The 26,326-nt window shown below is 43.9% G+C and overlaps 1 protein-coding gene across 17 annotated transcripts in view; it reads left to right on the top strand.

Annotated features, from left to right (window-relative positions):
• The window catches only part of DOCK9 (dedicator of cytokinesis 9), a 291,625-nt gene that overhangs the window by 69,964 nt on the left and 195,335 nt on the right, over nucleotides 1-26,326 (top strand). The window lies entirely within an intron of this gene.

Below are 26,326 nucleotides of genomic sequence, written 5' to 3'. Positions count from 1 at the left end.
CTGTTCTTATCACAGTTTTTTGTTGAAACGAGTGAGAATAACACACGTGGGAGTCTCTGTGTGTGTGTGTCTGGCCAGCAGCCACTCAGTAAGGCGAGGGCGAGGTGCGTGGAAACCCCAAAGCTGTTCCTGGTCGTTAGGCTGCCATCTGACGCGGGGAGGGGGTGCCGGCAGGCCATTTGCACCCCGGGATCAGATCAGGTCGCCCAGCCTCTCATCTTGTGGAGGGTCTTATGTGACATTAGCTCTCAAAGCCCTTGGGAGGAAGGGCAGGAGGGCATCATTTGGGCATCATATGCATTTTGGAAGGCAGTATTATGTGTGGGCATGGAACTGAAGTGGATGTATTAACTGTTAAATATTTTAAACCCTAATGTATTTTGGAATATGCGTTGGAGAACAACTGGGATTCGAGATTGGAAGGACTGGCCCATTACAGAGTCTGCTCCATGAGCTGTAATCCCCAACCCCGACAGCCCTGGGACTGCTTGGCCAGTAAGGGCCCCACCTCCCCCACTCCCCCTGCTTCTCCTCCCTTCGGTCGCGCTGACTTGTCTTGGGTTAAGCCATCTTCAAGAGACTCTGCTTGTTTTCCTTTTTCCTTGGTTGCACGAGGGAGTAATAACCAGCCGGGGGCTCTGTCAGCACTCGGGGGCTGGATTGTGAAGCACTGCTCCTGTGTGTTGGGTCAGGTGCTCCTGCCTGCCACGGTCGCCTGTACCTGCAGACCGAGAAAGGCGTGGCTGTGCGTGTGTGGGGCTAAGGTGCTGCGGGTGGAAAGATGCACCCTCTCCCTCCAAACTGCTCTCCCTGCTTCTGTCCTTGACCCCGTGGCCTCTCCTCAGTCGGCCAACAGTGCTGCTTTGAAAAGGAAGGTCCAGTGGTCGCTTCTCTACTCAGAGGCAGATCCAGAATCCTTCCTGTGCCCTCGGGGTCTGCCCCTACCCACCTGCTGCCCCCTGCTTGCTCCCGGAGACCCCCATTTTCTTCTCACTCTCTCCTCATTCCACACTTCCCGCTGGCTTTTCGGGATGCCTTGCTGTTCTCACCTAGACCTCTCCAGCCAGGCGTTTGCCCGGTTCATCCCTGGCCTCCTGCAGGGCTCGCTCTGATTTCCCCTTCTAAGTGAGGCTTCCTTGGCCACCAGTATAATCTTGTAGCCCCTGCAGGGCACCCTCCTCTGATTCTTTGCCATGGTCTCTTCATTATTTATCTCCACCTGACACTGTTAGTCAAGTATAGTAAGAGTAGTTAGCAGTTAAGTGTTGCTTATCAGACTTACAAGAAGAATAAGCTTTTGGGGGGACCTGGCTGGCTCAGTCATTTGCGCGTCTAACTTTGCCTCAGGTTATGATCTCTCAGTTTGTGAGTTTGAGCTCACATCGGGCTCTCTGCTCGATGACTCACTTTGGATCCTCTGTCCCCCTCTCTCTGCCCCTTTCCCACTTGTGCTCTCCCCAAAATAAATAAATATTAAAAAAAAAAAGAGTAAGCTTTCGGATAGCTGGGATTTTTGTCTGTTTTATTTGCTGTTCTGCCCCAACAGCAAGAACAGTGTCTGATATGTAGTTGAGTGCTTAGTTAATGAGTGAATTCTAATGAAATGTTTTTAATGGTCCTGAACTTGAGCTTGGAGAAGCTGTTGAGAAGTCAGGTTATGATCACTTATCCTAAAGCCAACGTCTTTTATCAAAAATTTTTGTAGCGTTCCCCAAACAATAACTGGCTCATTTTCAGTAATCTGCCCTAGAGTGATACTTTTCAACCCTCCTGTCCTGAAGCCACATCAAGAAACTCTGTGGTTCAAAGCCGAACATTCCATGGGTTTGCTGTGGTCACGACTGACAATTGATGACACCGTCTTTGGGCAGTACCCAGACCATCTCTGTTGAGACCTGTCCTATGACACAGGCATGTGAGGGCCTTTTCCTCCTTTGCTTTGAGCCGGCCAAACCCTTTCTTAGGGGAGCCCTGCCTGATGGTGTTCCTTTGAGCCCCCTCCGGGCAAGGGCAGGGCAGACCCGCTCTTCAGGCAGATGTGGGCCTGTTGGCTCCTCAGCCTTAGTTAGTAGGGTATCTGTCCTTCCTTCAGCTCAAGAGACTTGTCCAGCCTGTGGCTGTGCCTGAACTGTCAGCAGGTCTGAGCTGGATTTCACCTGCTTCTCAGGTATAACCCCCATCCTGGCCACTCACTGTGCACCAGATCTTGTGGAGGAGAAGTAATAATGTTCATGAGGATTAGCCAGAAGGGCTTGAGGCCACCCATTCTTCGAGAGACTCTACATTTTCCAGATATCTGCCCATGTGTCAGAAACCCACATGGATGGATTGCCTCATTCTGGCCTCAGTGGAATTGCTGCTACAGAGCAAAGCTTTGTGTTTTTCTCTTGGCCAAACGGAAGGGCAGCATGAGAAACATCCTTACGAAAGTGACGTCTACTACAAGGGTTTTGTTGAGGGCATTGCTCAGTTGATTTTGGATGAGGCGGAGGCACTGGTGTGGTGGTGAAGAGTGGGACTCTGGAGCCAGCCTGCAGGGCCTGAATCCCCAGTCCACATTTGCTAGCTGGTGACCTCGGGCAATTTACTTAACTGCTCGGTTCCTCATTTTCACTATTAATGAATAATGAAATAAATCTGCATTTAATGAAATGCAGATAATCATAATTCCTACCTCATGGGATTATTAAATGAGTATGTCTAGAGCCCTTAAGACAGTGTTTTATATATAAGTTAGTGCTAATTGTTAGCTATTAGCATAATGATTTCTATTTTTTAGTGTTCTTTTCATGAGGTAAATTATGAAGTAAATTTCTTCTGTTCATACTCTGAATGGTTGTGCTCTTCCTGAGGAACTTCGTATTTTATGTACATTAAGATTCATGTAACTGATCTCAGCCACCTCTTCAGTTGCCTGGTAAAAGAAAGCTTAGTCCCAAACCTGCGACCGATACATAGGCTCTTTCAAAATGGTTTTTTTTTTTTAGCCCTTAAACTTTGCTCCTTATTTTCCTATATGACTGTTTTATCACCATCTGCTCTTTCTCATGTGCTTATTAAATACTTTTTGTCTTATTTTATATGTATTTATATAAATCACTTTAAATCCTTTTACAACAGGCAGAGTGTAATAAGCTAATAGAGAACTTTGTGGTGAAGAAAAAGCATTTTTATCATCATTAAAGTTGGCTCTGAAGCAAAAATCAGATGTCTCTAGTGCAGACTTTAACTTTGCAAGGCTGCAGCTGTGTGATCTTGTACAGGAAGGCTCTTTTTATATCTAAATGGCATGAATCAGCCCCATGGTGGGTAGGACACTGGGAAGTGGCTCATCTGGCCTCTGGGGACTGAATTTCGACCGTACCACCCTTAAATTTTGACTAGTAATCCTACCACAGTGGAGGGCCAAGACTGAGTTGGGGCAGTCTCTATAACTGAATATAGATTTTTCCTAACGTTCTCCTTTTCTAAGTAACTGAATGGATTAGTTCAGCTCATTCCAGACACAACCTTGAATGCTCCTTTGTGCTGAGCGCTGAGTGTACAGAAGTGACGAGGAAGCTCACGTCCCCATCAGGGAGAGGCCGACAGAAGGCACAAGGGCACTGTCCGAGGACATGAAGGCCTAGCTCAGCCCAGGCCCCTTCTGTGACAAGGGGCAGTGTGAGGTGACACAATACACCTGTCTGTGAGGGTTTGTGATGGGCACAGTCTTATGGCTAGAACTTGACCTGTTTTACTCAATAACTTATTATAATATAATATAATATTCTCTTAAAAAAATTTTTTTTACATTTATTTATTTTTGATAGAGATAGAGCACAAGTGGGGGAGGGGCAGAGAGAGAAGGAGACAAAGAATCGGAAACAGGCTCCAGGCTCTGAGCTGTCAGCACAGAGCCAGACGCGGGGCTCGAACCCACAAACTGCGAGATCATGACCTGAGCCTAAGTCAGACGTTTAACCGACTGAGCCACCCAGATGCCCCAATATAATATTCTCTTAACATGTCTGTGGAAGAACGGAGGAGCCGTGGGATTATTCTGTACCATGCTCTCTTTTTGCCAGTTACTAGTGAAGTGGAAGAAATCGCTCAGTTATAACCGCGACAGCAGCTAGGGTCCTGTCAGCAGCCTCCTAGAGAGTGGCCATGAAGGCAAACTGCTGGAAGCCACAAGGGGAGAAAACAAACTTCCTGTCTTCGATTTCTTTTGTGACATGACTGGATAATAAGTGACAATTTTACCCATTGTAAATTAATATTTAATTTTTTTCTTACCTCCTTAAAGGTGTGAAGTTTCCCATGGTTCTTTTATTATAAGATTTGCTACATGTCTTCAACATGTTCTCAGCCTTTGTAATGGTACAGAATTTCACCAGACCGCTGTGGTCTTCCCAGGCTAACCAGTACTTCCTAACAGAAAACGCCTACTGGCTATGAAAATCCTCTGATTTGTCATGTGTACTGTGCACAGAGAAAGGAGTTGAGGGTGATGTGTGCTCCTAAGAGCCTGCAGTCCTCCTTGTGCATGTCTGTGTGTCTGTTTCGAGGTGGGGGATGGGTGGGGAGGGAGGGGAGAGGTAAGGGGAGAGAACTGGTGAATCTGCCACAGGTGATAAGTGAAACATGGTCTGATACCTGTCAGCTTGAGGCAGTGGGGAAAGTACAGGCTGGATCTTGCTTATTTTAGGTGTTCCCTCATAATTTTTTTCTTGCATTGTGAGAACTGTCTTGAGGTGTAAGAAAGCAGAAAGCTGCGTGGCTGCCTTCTGGAACACTGCCTTGGTTCTGAGTCCGATCGCTGCAATGTGGCTTTGGGTAGGCTGTGTTTTCCATTTTATTTCGAATATCCTTCCTAATGATGCCCTGTGGGCTTTGTTGCCTATTTAGATCACATTAGTAAATTGGAGGTGTTTTCAAGGAACTGTCTGCTCTGATTCCTGGATCCATTTCCTGTGTCTTGAGATTGCCCTGCTCTGTTGATGCTGCTTTCTGTGAGCACAGCCAGTGAGACCAGCCTGAAAGACTACTGTACCTTTCCCCCAATGCTTTATTAAAATGTACTATTTTATTAATATTTATGAAATTTTACACAGGTAATTAACATTTATTGTAGAAACCAAGCATGCTGTGTTCGGTACATAGACGTAACCCACCAATTTAAACATTTTGAGGCAAAACCTTCCAGAATTTCATCCAAGTACAGCATTGTTCATAAGAAAATATAATTGTTGTGAGTTTCTCTGGATTCAGTTGGACTCCCAAAATCCATATGTCAAAGCCCTGACCCCCAATGTGATGAATCTGGAGATGAGGGTCTTTAGGAAATATTAAGTTAAATGAAGTCATAAAGGTGAGGGCTTAATTTGATAAGGCTGTGGCCTTACGGGAAGAGTAAGAGAGCCCTAACTCCCTCACCGTGTGAGCACATAACAGGAAGGCAGTTTGTCTGCTGCAAGACAAGAGTCTTTACCAGGCACTGACCTTGCTGGCACCCTAACCTAGGACTTTAGCCTCCAGAACTGTGAGAAAATAAATTTCTGTTGTGTAAGCCACCTGGTCTATGGTATTTTGTTATGGCAGTCCAAGCTAATACATACATATAATAAGCATGTTATTTTGTTATGTAGTCTATAACTAGCTTTAAATAGTCTCCACAGTATATTACACATATCTTTACATGTTAATAAGTATATATTTATGTCTCAATCTTATTGGCGGCATTTCATTGTATGGATGTGTCTGAGTTCATTTCAGGCTGCCATCACAAAATGCCATAGACTGGGTGTCTTGTAAATAATAAATATTTATGTCTCCCAGTTATGGAGGCTGAGAAGTCCAAGGTTCAGGCACCTGCAGATTCAGTATCTGGTGAGGGCCCGCTTCCTGGCTCCTTGAGGGCAGTCTTCTCGATGTAACCTCATACGGAAGAGGGGCAGTGGATCTCTGTGGGGTCTCTTTTATAAAAGCACTATAGTCTCTTCCTGGTTAAAGGGGGCTTCATGAGTGCTCTCCCTCATGACCTAATAATCCATCCTAAAGGCCTCACTGCCACCTTCCATCCCATTGGGAATTAGGCCTCTGCATATGCATTTTGAGAGGACACACACATTCACATTGCAGGATGTGACATTTTGTTTAACCTATACCCACTGTTACACTGTTCTATTTTTGTGCCAACAATAAATGCTGTGATAAACATCCTTGCATATATGCTTTAGACATTTGTCAAATTGTCTTCTTAGCACAGATTTCTAGACCTGGAAGAGTTAGGCAAAAGCGTATTTGCTTTTTTTTTTTTTAGTATGAAATTTATTGTCAAATTGGTTTCCATACAACACCCAGTGCTCATCCCAACAGGTGCCCTCCTCAATGCCCATCACCAACCCTCCCCTCCTTCCCACCCCCATCAACCCTCAGTTTATTCTCAGTTTTTAAGAGTCTCTTATGGTTTGCCTCCCTCCCTAAGTTTTTTTACCCCCTTCCCCTCCCCCATGGTCTTCTGTTAAGTTTCTCAGGATCCACATAAGAGTAAAAACATATGGTATCTGTCTTTCTCTGCCTGACTTATTTCACTTAGCATAACACTCTCTGGTTCCATCCACGTTGCTACAAAAGGCCAGATTTCATTCTTTCTCATTGCCAAATAGTATTCCATTGTATATATAAACCACAACTTCTTTATCCATTCATCAGTTGATGGACATTTAGGCTCTTTCCATAATTTGGCTATTGTTGAAAGTGCTGCTATAAACATTGGGGTACAAGTGGCCCTATGCATCAACACTCCTGTATCCCTTGGGTAAATTCCTAGCAGTGCTATTGCTGGGTCATAGGATAGATCTATTTTTAATTTTTTGAGGAACCTCCATACTGTTTTCCAGAGTGGCTCCACCAGTTTGCATTCCCACCAACAGTGCAGGAGGGTTCCCTTTTTCTCTACATCCTCTCCAGCATCTATAGTCTCCTGATTTGTTCATTTTAGCCACTCTGACTGGCGTGAGGTGGTATCTCAGTGTGGTTTTGATTTGTATTTTCCTGATGAGGAGTGACATTGAGCATCTTTTCATGTGCCTGTTGGCCATCTGGATGTCTTCTTGACATCCATGAAGTGTCTATTCATGTCTTCTGCCCATTTCTTCACTGGATTATTTGTTTTTTGGGTGTGGAGTTTGGTGAGTTCTTTATAGATTTTGGATACTAGCCCTTTGTCCGATAGTCATTTGCAAATATCTTTTCCCATTCCCTCGGTTGCCTTTTAGTTTTGTTGATTGTTTCCTTTGCAGTGCAGAAGCTTTGCTTTTTAAAGGATTTTGATACATAGTTAGCCAGATTGCCCTCCAGAAAGATTCTTTTGAGAGTTTTAAAAGTTGAAGACAAGAACATTTGTTTTCTCTCCTTGTGACTTCAAGCAGTCTGCCTTCCTTATTGCTCTTTATTTCTTAAGCTATTGACAGAGTTATTTATGAACAGAATAACCGCCTTAGATTGCTGTAGGTAGACTTAGGTCAATAACATGGTTGTATGGGGATTCAAATTAGCACTCATTTTGCCTCAACTGTTGGAGGCATGACCACAGGCATTCTCAGATATCCCAGGGGAATTCTGAACCGTTCTGTTGTAGGGGCTGGAATGTGTCTGTTCCGGGAGGTCTTCACCCTTTTAGAGCTGGTAGCTGTTTCTTAGATATTAAAGAGGAAAGCAGCAGAAATACTGAGTAGAAACAGATGAGGAAAGCTGTTGTTGCTTCGCTCAAGTCTCACTTTTTAGATATTCCAAGTAGCTGATTTATGTTTCTCTCACAGATTTAGTGAGAAGCAACAATTCTCTTGCTTTGTAAAAGTAGCATTGTCTTTCATACATAGAATATATAATTATTAGAGGAAACTTAAGAGACTATAGAGAAGAATAAAGAGGAAAATAAAAATCACCCATAATCCCATAGCCGAGAGATAATTACTGCTGAACATGTAGTGTGTTTTCTAATATTTTTCTCTGCTTATGCAAATATAAAAATAGCATATTTCATAAATCATTTCTTATGGCTTTCTGTTAAAGAAAGGTTTTATTTTTAAGTAATCTCTACACCCAAGGTGGGGCTCAAACTCAGCCCCAAGATCCAGAGTTGCATGTGCCACCAATGGATCCAGCCAGGTGCCATTCCTGATGCCTTTTTAAAATTTTCTTATGGCCCATAATGTTCCACTAAAATGCTAGTATGTGCATAATATTCTACTGCCATGTATATTCTAGAATTTATTTGAATGCTTCTCTGTTATTAGGCATTTAGGTTATTATACATTAAAATTATAGAGGACATCTTCACCCAAAAATCTTTCTACGGATCTTGAATATTTTCATAGGCTAGATAGTTCATGAACATGAACTTTTACTAAGGCAAGAATGAACTTTTAAAAGTCCCTTTAAGGCATATTCTTTTATTGCTTGATGATTGATTCCATTTACATTCCAAGAGCAGTGAGTATTAGTCATTTCAAAAAAATGCCAGCATCATTTTTGCCAATTTGCAAGACAACGGATAATTTTCTTTCTTTTTTTTTTTCCCCACATTAATTCATTTTTGAGAGACTGAGAGAAAGAGTGTGAGTGGGGGAGGGGCAGAGAGAGAGAGGGAGACACAGAATCCGAAGCAGGCTCCAGGCTCTGAGCTGTCAGCACAGAGCTCAACGTGGGGCTCAAACTCACGAATCACGAGATCATGACCTGAGCTGAAGTCGGATGCTTAACCACCTGAGCCACCCGGGCACCCCGAAGAGATAATTTTCAAGCTCCAAATCCTTTGTCATATTTATTTAATTTTATTTTTTTGAATGTTTATTTATTTTGAGAGAGAGAGAGAGCACGAGTAGGGGAGGGACAGAGAGAGAGAGGCAGAGAGAATCCCAAGGAGGCTCTGCTTTGACAGCACAGAGCCCCACATGGGGCTCGATCTCATGAAAGGTGAGATCATGACCTAAACCAAAATCAAGAGTTGGACACTTACTGACTGAGTCACCCAGGTGGCCTTTTCATATTTATTTCAAATATTTTTCCATTTTGTCATTTGCCTTTTGATTACTTTCTTTATATACTTGTTTTACTAACAAAAGCTTAAATGTATGTGATAAGCATAATCATCTTTCCTCTCTGATTTTTCCCATTGCTTTTATGCTTAGAAATTCTTCCCTAGATCAGATATTCCCACTATTTTCTTTTGGAATTATTTGTTTGTTTACTATTTGGCTTTTTCATCCAAACGTCCTGTCACCTGTTTTTGTAAATAAAGTTTTATTGGCATAGCCATACTTATTTGTTCATGATGCTGTCACACTGGCATGGTTGAATAGTTGTGACAGAAACCTGTAATATTTAGTAGCTGGTCGTTTACAGTTTGCCAACTCCTGCTTTGTTGCTTCACAGTTTATTTGGATATATAATTTAGTTGAGGCCCTAATTTGATTCCCTCCTTGTCCCCAACACTCATTTCCCCCAATCTTGTTTGTTGAATTCATTCATTCCTTACTCACTGACTTGTGATACTGCCTTTATTATATTTTATGTTCTTCTATATACTAGCCTTTATTTTGGTACCACTCTGTGTCCATTACAGAGGCAAAATTCTTCTCCAGCTGTCAGTTCAATTGCAATTTAGTAAAAATAAAACAAATTTAGAGAGAGAAACATAAACTACATTTTTAAGATAGAATATGTAGACTGTCCTCCATAAGTTGCCGAATGAGAGTCTTATAAAGCATATATTGGTAAAGATTCAGAGTTAAGGGTTAAGGTTTGAGTGTAGAGTTATGTATATTTGTAAATTTGTTTCCTTGTGAAATAGCCTGTTCATAAAGCAGATCAAGCTTGTCTTTGTAAGGACTCTCTGGTGCATTCTGATGAAGGAAAAATTCCAGTCTGGCAGCTGCATCCTCAAGTAACCTTGATTTGAATCTACATATTTTCTATATCCGCTCTTTGCTAACAAAAGGAGTCCCAGCAAAATATAAGCAGGGGTACTCCTAGAGTTTCCAAACCCAGTGTATTCATGTCTACGGGATATACATCTGTATCTTAATAGATGGAGAGTAACTTCTAGCCTTTCTGTTACATGAGGCTAATTTTCCTCCTTACCCTCATTTTACATGTGTGTAAGGTTTGGATATGTGTATGTTTGTGTGTGATGTATGTGTGGCTGTGTATTTGTGTAAGTGTGTGTGTGTGTTTTATTGTTATCTCAGTCCTGGAATGTTGGATAAAGGAGTACTTTACATTTTCTCCAATGTCAGTGAACAATCAGAGGCTTTATCTTAGGATGCATTTCAATAAACATCTGTTTTTCTGCCAAGGAAAAACCCGTGTCCTGGGGACTGAGGTAGATGTGACCTGTAAACCCAAGCAGAGCGACTACATGGAGCTGGTTGCCCGCTGGTAGGCTTTCACTTCTCTCTCAAGTTCGTTCTGTCTTTACAGAGTCTCTGTGATGAGAGTGTGTTTATGGAATCCTAAGATGTGCACTTGGTGGCAGTCCTATATACCGCATAAATTTACCCTTATGCACTTTTGGAATTCCTTGTATGTTTTCTAGATTGATGACATAGGCAACAGCTATATCAAAGAATCAGTCTTACAAAGTACTCTTATTTCTCTCTGCTTTCTTTATTGTTGAAGAGCAGTTCAGAAAGAACCCTGAAACCTTTTCCTTGTTTTTTTTCCCTTCTGCTGTGAAGAACTATTTCCTGTACTCACAACATTTCTGACAATAAATGTGTGGTTTCCCCACTGCCCCCCATGTTAAACAATTTGGGCACTAACTACCTAGAGTTAGTACAGGACCCAGAGGTTGAGGGTTCAGTCCCGTGAGACAGCCCCCATTTCAGACGCTGGTCTGAAGTCCTAGTTTGTCACCTACACATCTGACTGGCCAGCTGTAAATCTGGGGTTCCCATGACCCCTTCCTTGGGTTAGATAATTTGCTGGAAATGCTCACAGTACTCAGGAAAACACTTGTTATAACTGGCTAATTAAAAAGGATGTAATTCAGGAACAGTCAAATGGAAGTGACACATAGGGCAATGTGTGGGAAAAGGATACAGAACTTCCATACCCACTCTGGGCACATCACACTCCTGACACCTCTATGTGTTCACCGACCCAGAAGCTCTTGGAACCCCTTTATTTAGGGTGTTTATGGAGGCCCCATTATGTGGGCATGCTCGATTAAATAATTGGTCATTGGTTATTGGGCTCAGTCTCCTGCTCTTCTCCCCTCCCTTGAGGTCAGGCTTCAGATCTGGAAGATCCTACCCTCTAATCACTTGGTTGGTTCCTCTGACAACCAGCCTCCAAGAGTCATCTCATTAGCATAAACTCAGATAAGGTTGAATGGGGCTTATTATGAATAACAAAAGATGCTCCTCTATCACTCTCGGAATTCTAAGAGTTTTAGAAGCTTTGTACCAGAAACTGGGGCAGAGACCAAATATATATTTCTTATTATGTTACACCTCCTCATTTTCTCTTTAATTTTCAAGTATTCATTGGATGCCTGCTAATACAGTTTGTGCTGTCAGAGAGCCAGTAGGAGCTCCTAAGTGGGATGCAAGCTGTGACGGGGTAAGTTACGTGTAATTACCATGAGAGTATCTATGAGGCGCTCCTAGTTCACCTTTGGAGCAGAGTCAGGGAATGTTCCTGGTGGAGGTGATGTCTAACTTGAGTCTTGAAGGAAGAGAAGAATGTACCAGGTGAAGGGGTAGGTGACGGGCATTTCTGCCAAGGAAGGGGTAGGTGAGGGGCATTTCTCCCTCCCAGGGAGGGAGAGCTGAGACGTCCTTGGAGCTGCTAGTAATTCCACGAGGCTGGAGGGAGCTTATGGAGCTGGACAACTGTGGGAGTACATTGGCGGCCAGTGGGCTGGAGAGGTAAGCAGGGAAGTAACCAGATCCCGGTGGGTCTTTTGGAACTGTATTTCAGTATTGGAGGGGAGCCATTTACTGAAGATTTTAGACAAGGCAACTCATGGTCAGACTGATGTTTTAGCAAAATCACTCAGACTGCAGAGTGAATGATGGATTGTTGAAAGGGAGGTCTGAAGATGGAGGCACTAAGGAGGGGGTCCTTGCAACAGAGTGACAGGTGATGTTGGCCTCATTAAAGTAGATGGGAGTGGAGATGGAGAGAAGTATCTGGATGTAAGAGACAGTTAAGTCCAGAAGAGAGAGGGGAAAGAGTCAAGAGTGTTCAGATGTTTGAAGTGCGTACCTCCAGGGCATCTGCTGAAGGAATGGGACAGAGGGGGTTGGGATGGAGGGGAGGATTTTGGTTTGGGGCATCCCTAGTTTGAGGTTAGGAGACATCCGTAGATCAGTGTGTCGTGACCATTGAGGCTGCAGGTAGAGCTGTGGGTTCTAGCATGGGAATGGGTGCGCTGTCCTGGCTACAGTACCCTGGGAAGTGCAAAGGAAAAGGAGCTGGAATCGCTCTTTGGAGTTGAGTGGTCAGGGGGGTAGAGGATAGCCTGGTTTGCATTTGGAAATGGAAGTATAGCCGGCTAAATACTCAGAGCTTGAAGAACTTTGCCTGTGTGTGTTTGTGCATGTGCCTCTTGCTTCCAGTGCCCTGACAGCGTCATCTTTATTATTCACAGAAACATTTAGGAAATGTGTGCACAGTGTCCTTCTCGGCACAACAGACTTTCACGTTAAGTATCCTCTCTGTTCTTTGGAAGGGGCTTATATAGTGGAGTGGGGGAAACAGTGGGTCACTGAAGAAAGCCACCCCTCTCCACCTCCTCCCTATCTTCTCCTCCATCAGACTAGCTGACACTTACTGAGTATTCGCTAGTTATCATGTGCTGTTCTAAGCTCTTTATGTCCATTTACTTATTTAATTCTTAGGACAACCTGATGAGGTAGATACTCTTGTTACCTTTACTTTATAGATGGGGAAATGGAGGAACCCGAATAAAGTAAATATTGTCTACAGCCACATAGTGAGTAGGACAGCTGGGATTCAAACCAGCGATTTAGTTCCAGAGCCCTGTGTTCCTAACCATGGTACCCTGAAGTCCTGTCTTTCAGTACAGCAGACACAAGTATTAAGGTGAAATCACGATGGGATGTGGAAAAGCACTCAGAAATGAATGAACCCCACAACAATGGAAGAATGGAGAAAAGATGAGACAAAGATGAACAGGGAGCCCCATCTAGCTTGGGAGACAAAAGCAAACATTAGTAGAAAAAAGGGCTGGATCCACAAGAAATCAAAGGGTAATCTGAACCAGTGACCAGGGGCAATCGGTCAAGAAGGATTGAAGAGAAGGTGGCATCTGAGCTGGGTGTGAAGGATGAACACAAACCCTGAAGGGGTTAGGGTGTAGGCGTGGCTGGGGGGAATCTGTGTTGATCAGAAGGGAAAGGTGAGTTCAGAGGTGTGCAGGGGAGGGAGGGAAGCTCAGAGCTGCGTGTGAAGTGAGGTGGTCAGTTCCTGAAGAGCTGCCTCATGTGCCCAGCACCCTGTGTTCCAGTCCGGAAACTTGTGGAGACCACTGTAAGGTATTTTAGACCATCCTTCTTATGGCAGAGTGGGGTCAGAGGCAGAAAGGAAGAGACTGGAGGCAGGGGGACCAGGGGTGAAAGCTCTGAGCCCCCAAGCAAACCCTCTGATTGAGGGGATGGGGGGAAAGGGTCAGACTGCAGCGGTTTTTTATGGAGCTAGAATTTGCTCAATGCTGCACACTGGAAGTAGGCGAGAGAGTGGGAATAACAACACCCGGTCTCCTGACTTGGGAGGTGGTGATGCCATTAATCAAATGCAGGCACCGCAGGGGTGGGGCAGAGCGGGCCTCCGTGCAGCTGGTGAGAGCAGAGAGGGGAGATCAGGACTTCACTCCTGGTCTTGGTGAGTTTGGATGCCTGAGAAACCTTCAGGTCAGGGACAGATCCAGCTTCTGGAGGGCCCTGAAGCATTTACAATTTCGAGCCCCTCTTTAAGAAAACTACTAGAAAATTGCAAATACCAAGGGGCGCCTGGGTGGCTCAGTTAGTTACACATCTGACTCGATTTCAGCTCAGGTCATTTCTCACGGAGAAATTGTGAGATGGAGCCCCGAATGGGGCTCAGCGCTGGGCGTGGAGCCTGCTTAAGATTCTCTCTCCCCCTCCTTCTCCTCAAAAAAAAAAAGTAAAGAAAATTATAAATACCAGGTTAGATGCAAGACCTTGGGCGGAGCCCCTTCGAGGGGGGTCCTGGAGCTTAAGCCTGCTCCTGCTTCATGGTAGATGTCTGAGGCTCCCTGTCTCCTTCCCTGTCTACATCTTCCTGGAGGTCCAGATGTCCCCAGGCTCTTCTCTCTGAGCCAAAGGCTGGTTGTCATCCTGTTAAGACTGTTAGAGCTAATTAAAGTTAATCCAGGGGTTACCTTAATGTGGTGTTCATGCTTTCAGACTTTTCTGCAGAAAAGATACCCTGCTTCCACTGTCTTCTTAACACACAAGAGAAACAGGAAAAAAAAAAAAAAAAGCTACAAAGGGCTTTCATGGGGTGAGGGGTTTGGTATATTAGCCCTCTCCGTGACCAAAAGAGGATAACAATATGAAAGTATAGTCTACTTGGATTATCAACAGGAAATGGTAGCCATGTAGACAATGAACTATCTTTTTTTTAATATTTTAAGGTTTATTTATTTTTGAGAGAGAGACAGCAGGAGTGGGGGAGGGGCAGAGAGAGAGAGGGAGAGAGAGAATCCCAAGCGGGCTCTGCATTGTCAGCTCAGAGCCCGACTTGGTCTCGAACTCACAAAACCGTGAAATCATGACCTGAGCTGAAACCAAGAGTTGGACCCTCAGCTGACTGAGCCAGCCAGGCGCCCCTAGACAACGAACTGCTAACACTTCCAGCTTTTCCTGTGAAGAAAGAGTTTCAGGGAGCTGTTTTACCTATAGCCTCTTACCAAGAATGAAACCTTTTCAACCAAGTTTATGTGGTTTCCTAATAGGGATTAAAAGTGGTTTTATAATAGCCGGGAAATGTAAGGCAAAAGACAGCACGTTTAGATAATTCTCCCGATACAACTTACAAAATGAGTTTTGTAGCAGGAAGATGGGTGTGGAGAACAGGACCCTAGAATCATTGTTTAGTCTGTGTCTTTGATCATTCTGGCTGGAAAGCCTCTCCTTGCAGGGAGGTGGTTGCCGACACTGCCAAGGACAAGGTTATATTTGGGCAAAATGTTGTCCTCCCTCCTCCTCCTGCGCTTGGCCGTGGAACCCCTACTGAAGTCCTCATCCTCAGTGCGGCCACCCGCCCACCCCTAAGCCTCAGTGTTCCAGAATTCCACCCCCACTTCCTTTTTCTGTCAGTCTCTGCCTGTGAATGATCTCAGCTAGATGTTGGGCTCTTATCTGATTAAAACACTCACACATGGTATAAATAGCTAACAATTCTATCTCCCAAAGGGTATTTGCATTTTAGAGGGGAGTTTGCTAACTAAGGGTAGTGCTGGAGGTGATGATGAAGGATTTGGGAGCAGCCTGTCATTTATTTCCAAACTGTGGAGTGAATGGGGTTTGGATGCCACTGAGTCTCCGAGTTTGGGTTTGTGTGTTGATCATAGAAGGAGAATATTTTTTACCTCATTTTTCTTCTTTTCCAAGAAGGCGAGTTTTCTGGGTATGGTTATCTAGAGCAAATTTCAGATGTTTAATTAGTGAGGGTATGAGATTTTTGGCAGGGGACCCTCTCTGCTGTGACTTGCCACTTGCAGGCCACCCAGTTCCTCTCCTAAGCTCCCAGAAAGATGAGCTTGGGAACCCAGCACCTGGCTTTGGAAAGACAGCTCCTGCTCTTGTGAACTGAAAACATCTGCAATCTGCAACTGCATCAAGGGTCTCAAATGCTGGGGCCTTGTAAAGAGAGAGCATGAAAATGTTACTTTCCCATTAAATGCGTGGCCTGCTCGTGCTCTGAGTCTGTGTTTAGAACTGAGTGCTGCATCTTAAGAAGGACGCATCAGGGCAGGAGAAAATCCAGAGAGGGGCTATTAAAAGGACCAGTGTGCATTTATAGCAAAGTTGGTAGGTAGGAGCCCCTTCTATGTGTGTTCTCTCCCAGAGTCTTAAGTCAGACCAGATCATCCTACTTTTATAACTCCGGCTGGGGGTCGGGTGGGATGAGTACTGAAAAGAGGCAGAGCCCTGAACGTTTTAGCCAGTCCTGGAAAGTGGTCATCGTCTTATTTTTGGTTTCTCTTTTCTACTAACTGGACTAGGATTTCACTAGATCTTTTTGCCAAATTGATAAACGCAGGTGCATTGATGATTTCTGGGAACTTTGATACAAGAGAGTTCATGCTGAATTTCCGTTTTCACTTTTCACCCTTAGAATTCAGCCACCTTTTCGAATGGGCTGTTGTGGTTTGGAAGGATGCAGGCTGCCGCCCAGATCATACTCTTGTGACCGGTGTTGTAAAACAAGCGGAAACTCTGATAGTTTCTGCAGATGCGTGTTTATCAAAAAAGCTGGGCACCGTCCAAAGGAAAGCAGGCAGTAATGCTCTTAATTTTGAAAACAACCTCTAGCTACACCAGAACATTAAAAACCTTTTTGATTTCTTATAATGTCTAACCACCCTCTGTTGAAAAAGAGAAATGTGAAGAAAAACGTTGAGGATAAGCTTTAAGACTGCTTAAGTTGTCTGAGCTGCAACCCCAGACATGTAGGACTTGGCTGGACGCAGACAATTAGAGAATTCTGGAGAAAGCCACACAGTCTTGAAACAAGAGAGTTCATCGTGTAAGAATTCCTTCTATTGGGAAATGAATTTTAAAAAACCCTTAAAGCTATTTTTGTTTTTCTTATTAAAAAATGTTGTTTTGCTATCCTGTCTTTGGCCACCTTCTAGCATGTGTGTGTGTTTATGTGTGTGTGTTTGTAAGCTTCTATGAACCTTTGTTCCAGGCCACATACCCACCCTCTGAGTCTGTGAACAACAGGATTAGTGATTGGAAAGACTGTTGAAGGAACGCAGAGAATTGCCACACTAGGTTTTGGGAGAGTACTTAGGCCATTTGTTTCCAACATACACAAAATGTATGAGCCTCTAATGCTGAACTCTGAGTTTGGGTTAGGTCTTTTTATCACAAAAGTAAAAGGGGGAGTTGATGCCAATCTTTCTTTGACTTCCTATGTACCCTCTTATGTGTGGTTGGATGATCTGTGTCACAAAATCATGATTCTAAGGTTGGTCCTCCTTCTCCCTCTCTTTCCCCCTTGACATTGTGGCTGTCTTTCTCCACCACCCACTCACTGTGTGTTTGGGATTATATAAACTAATTTTGATAATAGCCCTAAAGATTAATCTGGGTGCTTAAATCCATAAGCAAATATAGATGGCTTTGGATTGTCCAACGTGACAGCCTGCCCCATCACCTCTCTCCAGTACTATTTTGGAAGTAATAGGAAGTAATCTGATCTAGAAGAGTTGTGTGCCCTGAGTTTCAGCTGGATTATTAGCAGTCAGGGAACCTTCTTTTAGAGGGTGTTGTCACTATACTAGGTAAGAGAGAGACTAAGAGCTCATTTGGGAGGGGGTTAGGGAGGTTGGTTTAGAAGGAGGCAGTGCTGACTAAGAGTGTACTCCCTGAATCACACTTCTCCTCCTTTATGGATTTTACCAAGTCTCTTGGATTGGAAACTGAAATATTTTGGCAGCTCGGCTTGGGACTCTGCCTGCATGATTCAGATGGAAACCGAGGCCAGGAGTGCTGGAAGTGCACTCGAGGTTAAAATGGGCCTTCAAGCTCTCATCACATAATTGGTGACAGGCTTTTTCCATTTGTCTGTCTGCCAGGACCAATGATAAGCCCTTAGCTGATACCCTAAGGGGAGCACATTGGAACCATGAAGGTGGGGCGATTCCTACCTTTACGGGCTTCTGCTTCGTTTAGTGACGTGAGTCTCATATGCGGAAGTGTGTGTGTGTCCCGTCTTGTCACACCCTGTGTGGCTTTTCTCTGTGATGCATCCCCTCACCCCTGCCCTGTGGCTCCGCCATCTGCGCAGGCCCTGTGTTAGCTGTTCTCATCTGTGACTCACCCACAGAGGGCCAACCACATCCAAAGGAAAAGTGGAGCTTGTCAGGGTGGGCACTGTGGTGTAGCCTTTTTCCCATCCGGGACGTTTTTAGGTGAGCAGCACACCTTGGCAAAGCAGACTGGCCTCTGCCTCACAGTCTGAGAAACTCCTTGGGGCTTTTGCAAAGAGGATTGTGGGGATTTAGCAGGGCTTTGTCATGTTGGCAGAGGTTAGACTGGGCCGGTACCACACCTAGGCGGAGCAAAGCCCTCTCTAATTATGAAGTTAGAAAGTGTTTTCTGTGATATAACAGAGATGCTCCAAATCTGGAGTATTCCTGACCATTCAGGACTTTACACTTCATCCTGATGAGCTGTGAATCAGCAAAGCACAGAGACAGGGAAAGTGAATTCCCAGGAAGAAACCCTGGTGGCTGAGCCCAGCACACCCTGGAAAATAGTCTAAGGACAAAGAGGTGGGCCCTGCGGATGGAGTGCTGAGAGAGTGATGGAAGTTGTCAGAGGAGTGGAGGACAGCTGTGGAATGAGTGGGTGGCGTGAAATCCTCTGTGGAGGGCCTCAGCTAAGTGCGTTTGCTGTGTGTTCCCTAAGTTACCCAGATGTGTGGCACCTCAGGCAGCTTGGGCAGACCACCCCCCCCAACACCCATCCCCCAAGCAGATGTATTCTAGAGTAAGTGCCCCCATGCAGGCTTCTTTTCCTGTTCAGAGGTGGTAGAAATACATCTTGTCTTCTTTCTGTTCAGCCATCTGAGAAATGGGTACAGATCAGGCTTGGCACAGGTGGAGTTTCCAACAGGCTTGTGCTGTTAGCTTTCCCATTGGCAGAGCAATTGAGGTCCAAGTTACTATGATAAAACAGAAAAATTTACACTGGAAATTAGGCAGTGGCCATAGTCATCCTTCTGCAACACAACAGCCTGTGACCAGAGTGGACAGACCTTGGCCAGCTTGCTTAATGAGCTACCCTTTCCTCTTGTGGAAAGGAAGATTTGCATTAGATTATCTCTTCCAGGTCAGAAATTCGTTGGTTTTGAAATAGGTTGTTGGACTATACAGAGATCATTAAGGAACTATAAAGCACAGTTCAGTTGGAGTATGAGGTAGAAATATATGAAAAGTTAAGTAACTAGGTAATACTAGTCTTGATCTTAGCTCAGGATGACTTTAGAAGATATAAGTCAGCTTCGGTGAATTACTGTCGGTACTCAGGATCTGGAAAAAGATGTGTGATTGTGGTCATAGTAGTGTTGGTTTGCACCGTGGATACAGATGGGGAGGGTGTGTAGTGATTATTAGTAGCACCCATGTTGCTCAGGGCTCTGTCCTTGGTGAGCATCTTCTTAAGTGATGTCACTCACTTTGATTGTTTCAACTACCACCTGCTGGTTTGTGGTCTCCTACCATATCTGCATCTGAAGCTCAGTTCTCATCCTCATGTACCTATGGCCATGTGACATTTTCTGCTTAAAGCCCTTCAATGGCTTCCCATTTAGCTCAGGCTAAAACAAAAATCCTTAATACATCTATCAGTGTATCTGCACTCTGTTTACCCTACCAGGTTCAGCATATGCTATTCTCCCCTGGACCATTGTGCTGAAACTGCATGGGCTACGTTTCAGCTCCCCAAAAGGGTGAGCTCTTTTGTGCCCCAGAACCTTTGCACATATACCCCCAACTCATACTAATTCAGTCATTCTTTTATTTTATTTTGTTATTTTATTTTTATTTATTTTTTACAGTAGGCTTCATGCCCAGTGTGGAGTCCCAACGTGGGGCTTGAACTCTCGACCCTGAGATCCCGACCTGAACTGAGATCAAGAGTCAGAGGCTCATGGGCACTTTCGTGGTACAGTTGGTTAAGCGTCCGACTCTTGATCTCTGCTCAGGTTATGATCTCACAGTTCTTGGGTTCGAGCCCCACACTGAGCTCTGTGCTGATGGCGTGGAGCCTGCTTGGATTTGTCTCTCCTCTCTGTTCCTCCCCTGCTTGTGCTCTCTCTCAAAATAAATAAATACACTTAAAAAAAAAAAGGAGTCGGAAACTTAACTGACTGAGCCACCCAGGCACCCCTAATTTAGTCATTCTTTATTCGAATTCACTCTTCTTTCTAGCCACAGCTTAAGAGTATCTTCCACAGAGAAGGCTTTTTTGACCCCAGATTGGTTAAACATCTTCTTTTCTTCTAGTCTAATTCTGTGGCTAGTTGCTTTCTGGATGATTCCATTGTGAGCTCTAGGTATGCTTGTAGAAATCCTGGGCAGTTAACAGGTCTCCCTGACCTCCTTTTTTTCCAGCCTACTTGGTGACATTATATGATGATCCCTTGTAATGTTATCACTTGACACAGTACCCTGGCATTAGCTTTATATAAATGAATGATATTAATAGAATGTCTACAGATAAATGCCCTCCTGGGAAAAGATGTTTCTGTCATGATTGGACTTGGTGTCCTTGATAGTTTGGTGACCTGCACATTGAACCCCATGGTAGATGACCATTGCCCATCTAGCAGATAGATTTCTAACAGCATGATTCAGATTCTAGTGACTTTTTTTCTATGCATACATTTCCTTAGAACACAATTTCCTATTTGTAAAGTGGTAGTCACCATATCTCACTAGCTTCTTATAGGTTTTTACTTATTTATGATTTAAAGTGAATGGAAACAGGGCACCTGGCTGGTGCAGTTGGTAGAACATGTGACTCTCAATCTCAGGGTCATGATTTCAAACCCCATGTTGGGTGTGGAGCCTACTTAAAAAAAGTTAAAGTGAACAGAAACATGAAACTTAATGTGGAATATTGTTGGGCTTCTAGAATATACTATTCTAAAATGTAATAATTATATATTCTTAAATGCAAAAAATTGGTTACCATGTATAATAATCCATTGGTTACCATGGATTTTTGCTAAGCGTGTCCTAGTTCTTTTCCAGAAGTCATGCAAAAGAAGGTATGAAAAGAACGGGAAAGAACTACCACCTGATATGTAGAAAGAAAAGACATTATGGTATTAGGTGCACAACTGGGAAGACATAGATAATTAATCAACCTTGACCAGGGACATAGTTGTAAATATATTTACATATATAATATGATTTTATATAATTATGATTATATAAAAGTGTGATGATAGGATGAATATACTGAACTCTTGAGGTGAATGTTTTCTTGTTGCGGAAGGAGGTCTGTGCATTTGAGAACTAATTTTTCTGAGAAGATTAGTATAGGGTTTCTTAGTCTCAGCACTAAACATTTTGGGTGGATAAATCTTTGTTGTAGGGACTGACTTGGGCATTGTAGGATATTTAGCAGAGTCCCTGGCCTCTACCCACTAGATACCAGTATCAACCCCCTTTCTTCCACAAAACAGAACTAAAATCGTCTCCAGATATTGCCAGGTGCTCCCCAGAAGAGGGTAAGATTGCTTCCGTTTGAAAACCACTAGATTAGACTATCTGATGCTTTGGGTTCAGTCTGTAGTTCGAAGGGTAAGTGCTGCAGACACGGCCGAGACGGGCGGCAGTGGGCGCCCCTCAGCATCAGAGTTCCGCCCCAGGAGATGGTGGGCACACCCCAGCTTCTGCTGAGACTCAGGCCAGCAGCACTTCACCTGCCTTGGGCATTTCATTTTGGATGTTTCTGAAGTAAATGAAGTCTGGCTCATTGTTGTTTTTTTGTTTGTTTGTTTGTTTGTTTTGTTTGTTTAATTTAATTTTGAAGCAACAGTCCAGTTTTTAATTATTTTTTATTTTATTATTATTATTTTTTAATATTTATTTATTTTTAGACACACACACACACACACACACACACACACACACACACAGAGTGTGAGTCGGGGAGGGGCAGAGAGAGAGGGAGACACAGAATCCAAAACAGGCTCCAGGCTCTGAGCTGTCAGCACAGAGCCCGATGCAGGGCTTGAACTCAGGAATGGCAAGATCATGACCTAGGCCAAAGTTGGACACTTAGCCGACTGAGCCACCCAGGTGGTCATTTTTTAGTTAAAAACAATCACGTGGTTATTTTTAGTTTTTTTAAAGGAGCTCTGTGTCAGAAAGGGAATAAAGACCAAACATATAACGAAATATATATTTATTTAATTCTTTAAAAGTTTATTTATTTATTTTTGAGAGAGAGAGACAGAGCGAGCATGAGCAGGGGAGGGACAGAGAGAGGGAGAGACAGAATCCCAAGCAGGTTCTGCGCTGTCAGTGCAGAGCCCGACACGGGGCTAGAACTCACGAACGGTGAGATCATGACCTGAGCTGAAACCAAGAGTCGGACACTTAACTGACTGAGCCACCCAGGTGCCCCGCAAATATATATTTCTTTTTTTTTTTTTTTAACGTTTATTTATTTTTGAGACAGAGAGAGACAGAGCATGAACGGGGGAGGGGCAGAGAGAGAGGGAGACACAGAATCTGAAGCAGGCTCCAGGCTCTGAGCCATCAGCCCAGAGCCCGACCTGGGGCTCGAACTCACGGGACCACGAGATCGTGACCTGAGCTGAAGTTGGACGCCCAACCGACTGAGCCACCCAGGCGCCCCACAAATATATATTTCTTACTATAATTTGTGATATCACAGTTCACCTCCTGGGCTTTGAACAAGGATCTCTTCTAAGAAAACATTCCTAAAGGTCAAAGGGTCCTGGCATATTACTGGAATCTTGTTCAGTCATTAGTAACCATCCAGTCCATCAGCACGTCCTATGAAAATGCCCCCGGGGCAAGGCCACTCAGGTTTGCAGGCTTCTATTCTTGTCAGGTTCCAAGAGCAGGAGTGGTGTCAGCAATATATGGCTTCGCCCTTTCCAGCATCTGAACTGAAGAATGGTCTGAGGGAAGAGATGCACAGGGCAAGGTTGTGGGGAAGGGCAAGCTGTGGGGAAGGCGCCACGGAGCTTCCACGCTCTCTCTGAGCCCACCACTCTCCACCCCTCTCACGTGCCACCAGCCTGGAAGCTCCCTTAATTCTACTTTTAGAGCCAGTGCAAACCTCCCTTTGCAGGGAGCTAGGTGATCCCCGTCAACTCCTGTGAGCATTTGATTGCCTCCCTCCTTGGTTCCCGAGGGCTGGTCCTCAGACCGTGACAAAGCTTTTTCTGATCTGTGTGGAAATGAGGAGAATAAGGAAAATGTAGTGAGCTCTTACAAATTTAAAATCTTTTTAAAGGGGTGCTTGGGCGACTCAGTTGGTTAAGCGTTTGACTCAATTTCGGCTCAGGTCATGGTCTCACAGTTCATAGGTTCAAGTCCCGTGTCTGGCTCTGTGCTGACAGCACGGAGCCTGCTTGGGATTCTCTCTCTCTCTCTCTCTCTCCCTCTCTCTCTGCCCTGCTCCTGTTCATGCTTGCTCTCTCTCTCTCTGTCTCAAAAATAAACATTAAAAAAATAAAAGCTTTTTTAAAAAAAAGTTCTATGATTGTCATTTCTGGTTTCAAGTGTGTTTACGTGTGTGTTTTCAATAACCCTTCTTTATGAAATGTTGGTAGTGATTAATGTTATTTGGGTTTTTTTTTTTTTTTGTATTTTTGTATTGTTACTTGACACAACAAATATTGGGAACCTATGACAGTGCCCTGATAAAAAGTTGACAATATATGTGAAACTTCTTCGACAAAGCTGTGAATTAAGGATACCAAAAAAGTATCTTCTCGTATTGCAGCTTGTTGGTATTAAGGTATATTGCTGAAAGTAATATGCTTTTTTTTTCTCTTTGAGGTAAAAGCATTATGTACTTTTGACATAAGCAAATTCCATGTATCATCCATCTAGTTCTAACTGCAGTGAGAGAAAACATTTAATAAACTGTTTTTTTAAACAAACTGCTTTAATCACTTTCACCACCTCTAAATGATCACAAAGGGACCATTAGATTTCTATACTGAGCCAAGAATATATTTAGCTCAAACAGAACTCTCCCTTCTTATGTTGTTAGAAAGAAAAACACTTACTAAAATCTTTTCACCAGCATTCATTTGGGTGCAGTACAAATGGTGACTTTAGAGGTTCTCTCGTCCACTGCCATATTTTATAGCTACTCGGAGGGCACCAACATCTGGCTTTTAATCCAGTTGAGTGATTTGGGAACCCCCTCCCCCCACCCCAGTCTGTCCTGAATAGTGGGAAGGAGGGCACAGGCACTTGAAATAGTACCACTGGAAAGGATTCCTAGTGAAGTTATGCTGTTCCTCATAGTCCCTGACTTCCTCCATGGTATTTGTCAGTTCTGGTTGCTTCTTTCCACGACAGCCATTTGTATCTCCCCAGGTTGGGTAGTACCTGGTTAAAATAATAGATGCTCTTTGCATGTCAATTATATACCTTTTCCTAGGAGTGCATATTTTTTTTAATTTCCACATCTAATCTCCCAAACGTTTCTGTGAAGTAGGTTGAAGGCAAGTGTTACTCTGCTTATGGTGCAAACATGGCAGCTAGATAGTGGTGACATCGTTTCTCAGGTAACATAACAAGATTATACTAGCTAGGTGGTTGGCCCAAGAATTAGGAATTTGGAGTCTCACATTTGGCCTACAGGGGTATAATTACTGTACTGTCATTTTCCCGGGAATTTGGTAGGAAATTGAAGTATTAGCAGTTACTCATATTTATGTTAATTATTTTTATTACTACATATGCTGTGGAAAGGAAAGCTCTGCTTTATTGAGGAAGTGGGGGGTGCCCGGGGGGGGGTCTCAGTCGGTTCAGCGTCTGACTTCGGCTCAGGTCATGATCTCACTGTTTGTGGGTTTGAGCCCCACGTCGGGCTCTGTGCTGACAGCTCAGAGCCTGGAGCCTGCTTCGGTTGCTGTGTGTGTCTCTTTCTCTGCCCCTTCCCCTCTCATGTTCTGTCTCTGTCTCTTGAAAATAAACATTAACAAAAAATGCAATGTTATTAAGGAGGGAGAATTCAAACTCCTGACCGTGGAATGGAAGTCTCTACTTTTCTCCATGTCCCCCTTCCCCCAGGCCCTATGATGCTTCTTCACTTCAGGTCTTACTGTTCTTCAACCCACCGTGTTCCTCCAACCCTCCGAACCTTTCTGTATACGTGGTTCCTTTCCCTGGAATGCCTCTTGTAATCTTCACTGCTTGATGAAGGCTTGCTTACCCTTTAAGACCCTGGTTTTTCAGGTGCGTCCCCAGATGAGCAGCATCAGGAGCACCTCCAGACCTGCTGCATTGGAGGCAGCTGTGGGACAGCGAGGCTGTGGCAGCCCCTCAGTCCCGGAGGAAGGCCAACACAGGTCTCCCTCCCAGCTCCAGCAGCCTAGAGAGCATAGAAGAGGGCCGGGCAGTCTGTGTTGTAACAGCTCTCTGAATGATTCTGACACAACGGAGTTTGAGACCCACACGTGTAGGCGCCTTTCACATGCACCTCATCTCTGAAGCTTATCTGGAGAGTTCTTGAGAGGTTGTCTTTCCTCAACTCTTCCTGCAACCAAATGGCAGTAGCTTAATGCTGTCTGAGGAAATTGGAAACGGTGGTCTTTCTGTCTGACCAGGAAGAGAACCCAGGATTGGGAGCATCTAGCCCAGCAACTGTTCAATAAAAATATAATGCCAGTCACATATGGAATTTTACACTAAAAAAAACAGTAAAAAGAAACAGATGAAATTAATTTTAATAGTATGCTTTATTTAACCCAGTATATTCAAAGTCTTTTCCAACATGTATCAGTAAAAACTTACGAATAGGATACTTTATGTTTTTTCTCATACAAAGCCTTTGAAATCCAGTGTGTATTTTATATGTAGAGCTTATCTCAGTTTGATTAGTCGAATGTCAAATGCTCAGTAGCCCCATGTGGCCAATGGCTGTCATACTGGCCAACACAGGCCTAGCCTGTTTCTTCTGCCACTCGTGGTATTGAAGTTACTTGCTCCCCACTGGATTGTGTGTTCCTCACCTCTCAGCCCTGCACAGTGCCCTGTGGTTAGCAAATGCCTGCTGAGTGATTAATTGAGCAGACAGGGGAGTTAATGCATGAATCAGCTCATTCACAAATGGATTAATGAGTAAATACAGAGAGCGTTCCATTGACTACTTTCACGAATGTTCCTAAGAAGTTCTCTTATGTAATAAATGCTGGGTCGCTCAGAATGTGACAAAATTAGTGTCACAGTAGAAGGTTGAAGGAAGCCCAGCTAGCCACAGTGGTAATATGTATCACTGAATTACAGAAAATCTGAGCCGAAAAGAACTTGACCATCAGACAGTTTGGT

The sequence above is a fragment of the Prionailurus bengalensis genome, chromosome A1 (genome assembly GCF_016509475.1).
Source record: "Prionailurus bengalensis isolate Pbe53 chromosome A1, Fcat_Pben_1.1_paternal_pri, whole genome shotgun sequence".
In the NCBI taxonomy this organism is placed as follows: Eukaryota; Metazoa; Chordata; class Mammalia; order Carnivora; family Felidae; genus Prionailurus; species Prionailurus bengalensis.
The sequence above is the reverse complement of the archived record's forward strand: the minus strand, read 5'-3'. Positions and strand labels throughout refer to the sequence as shown.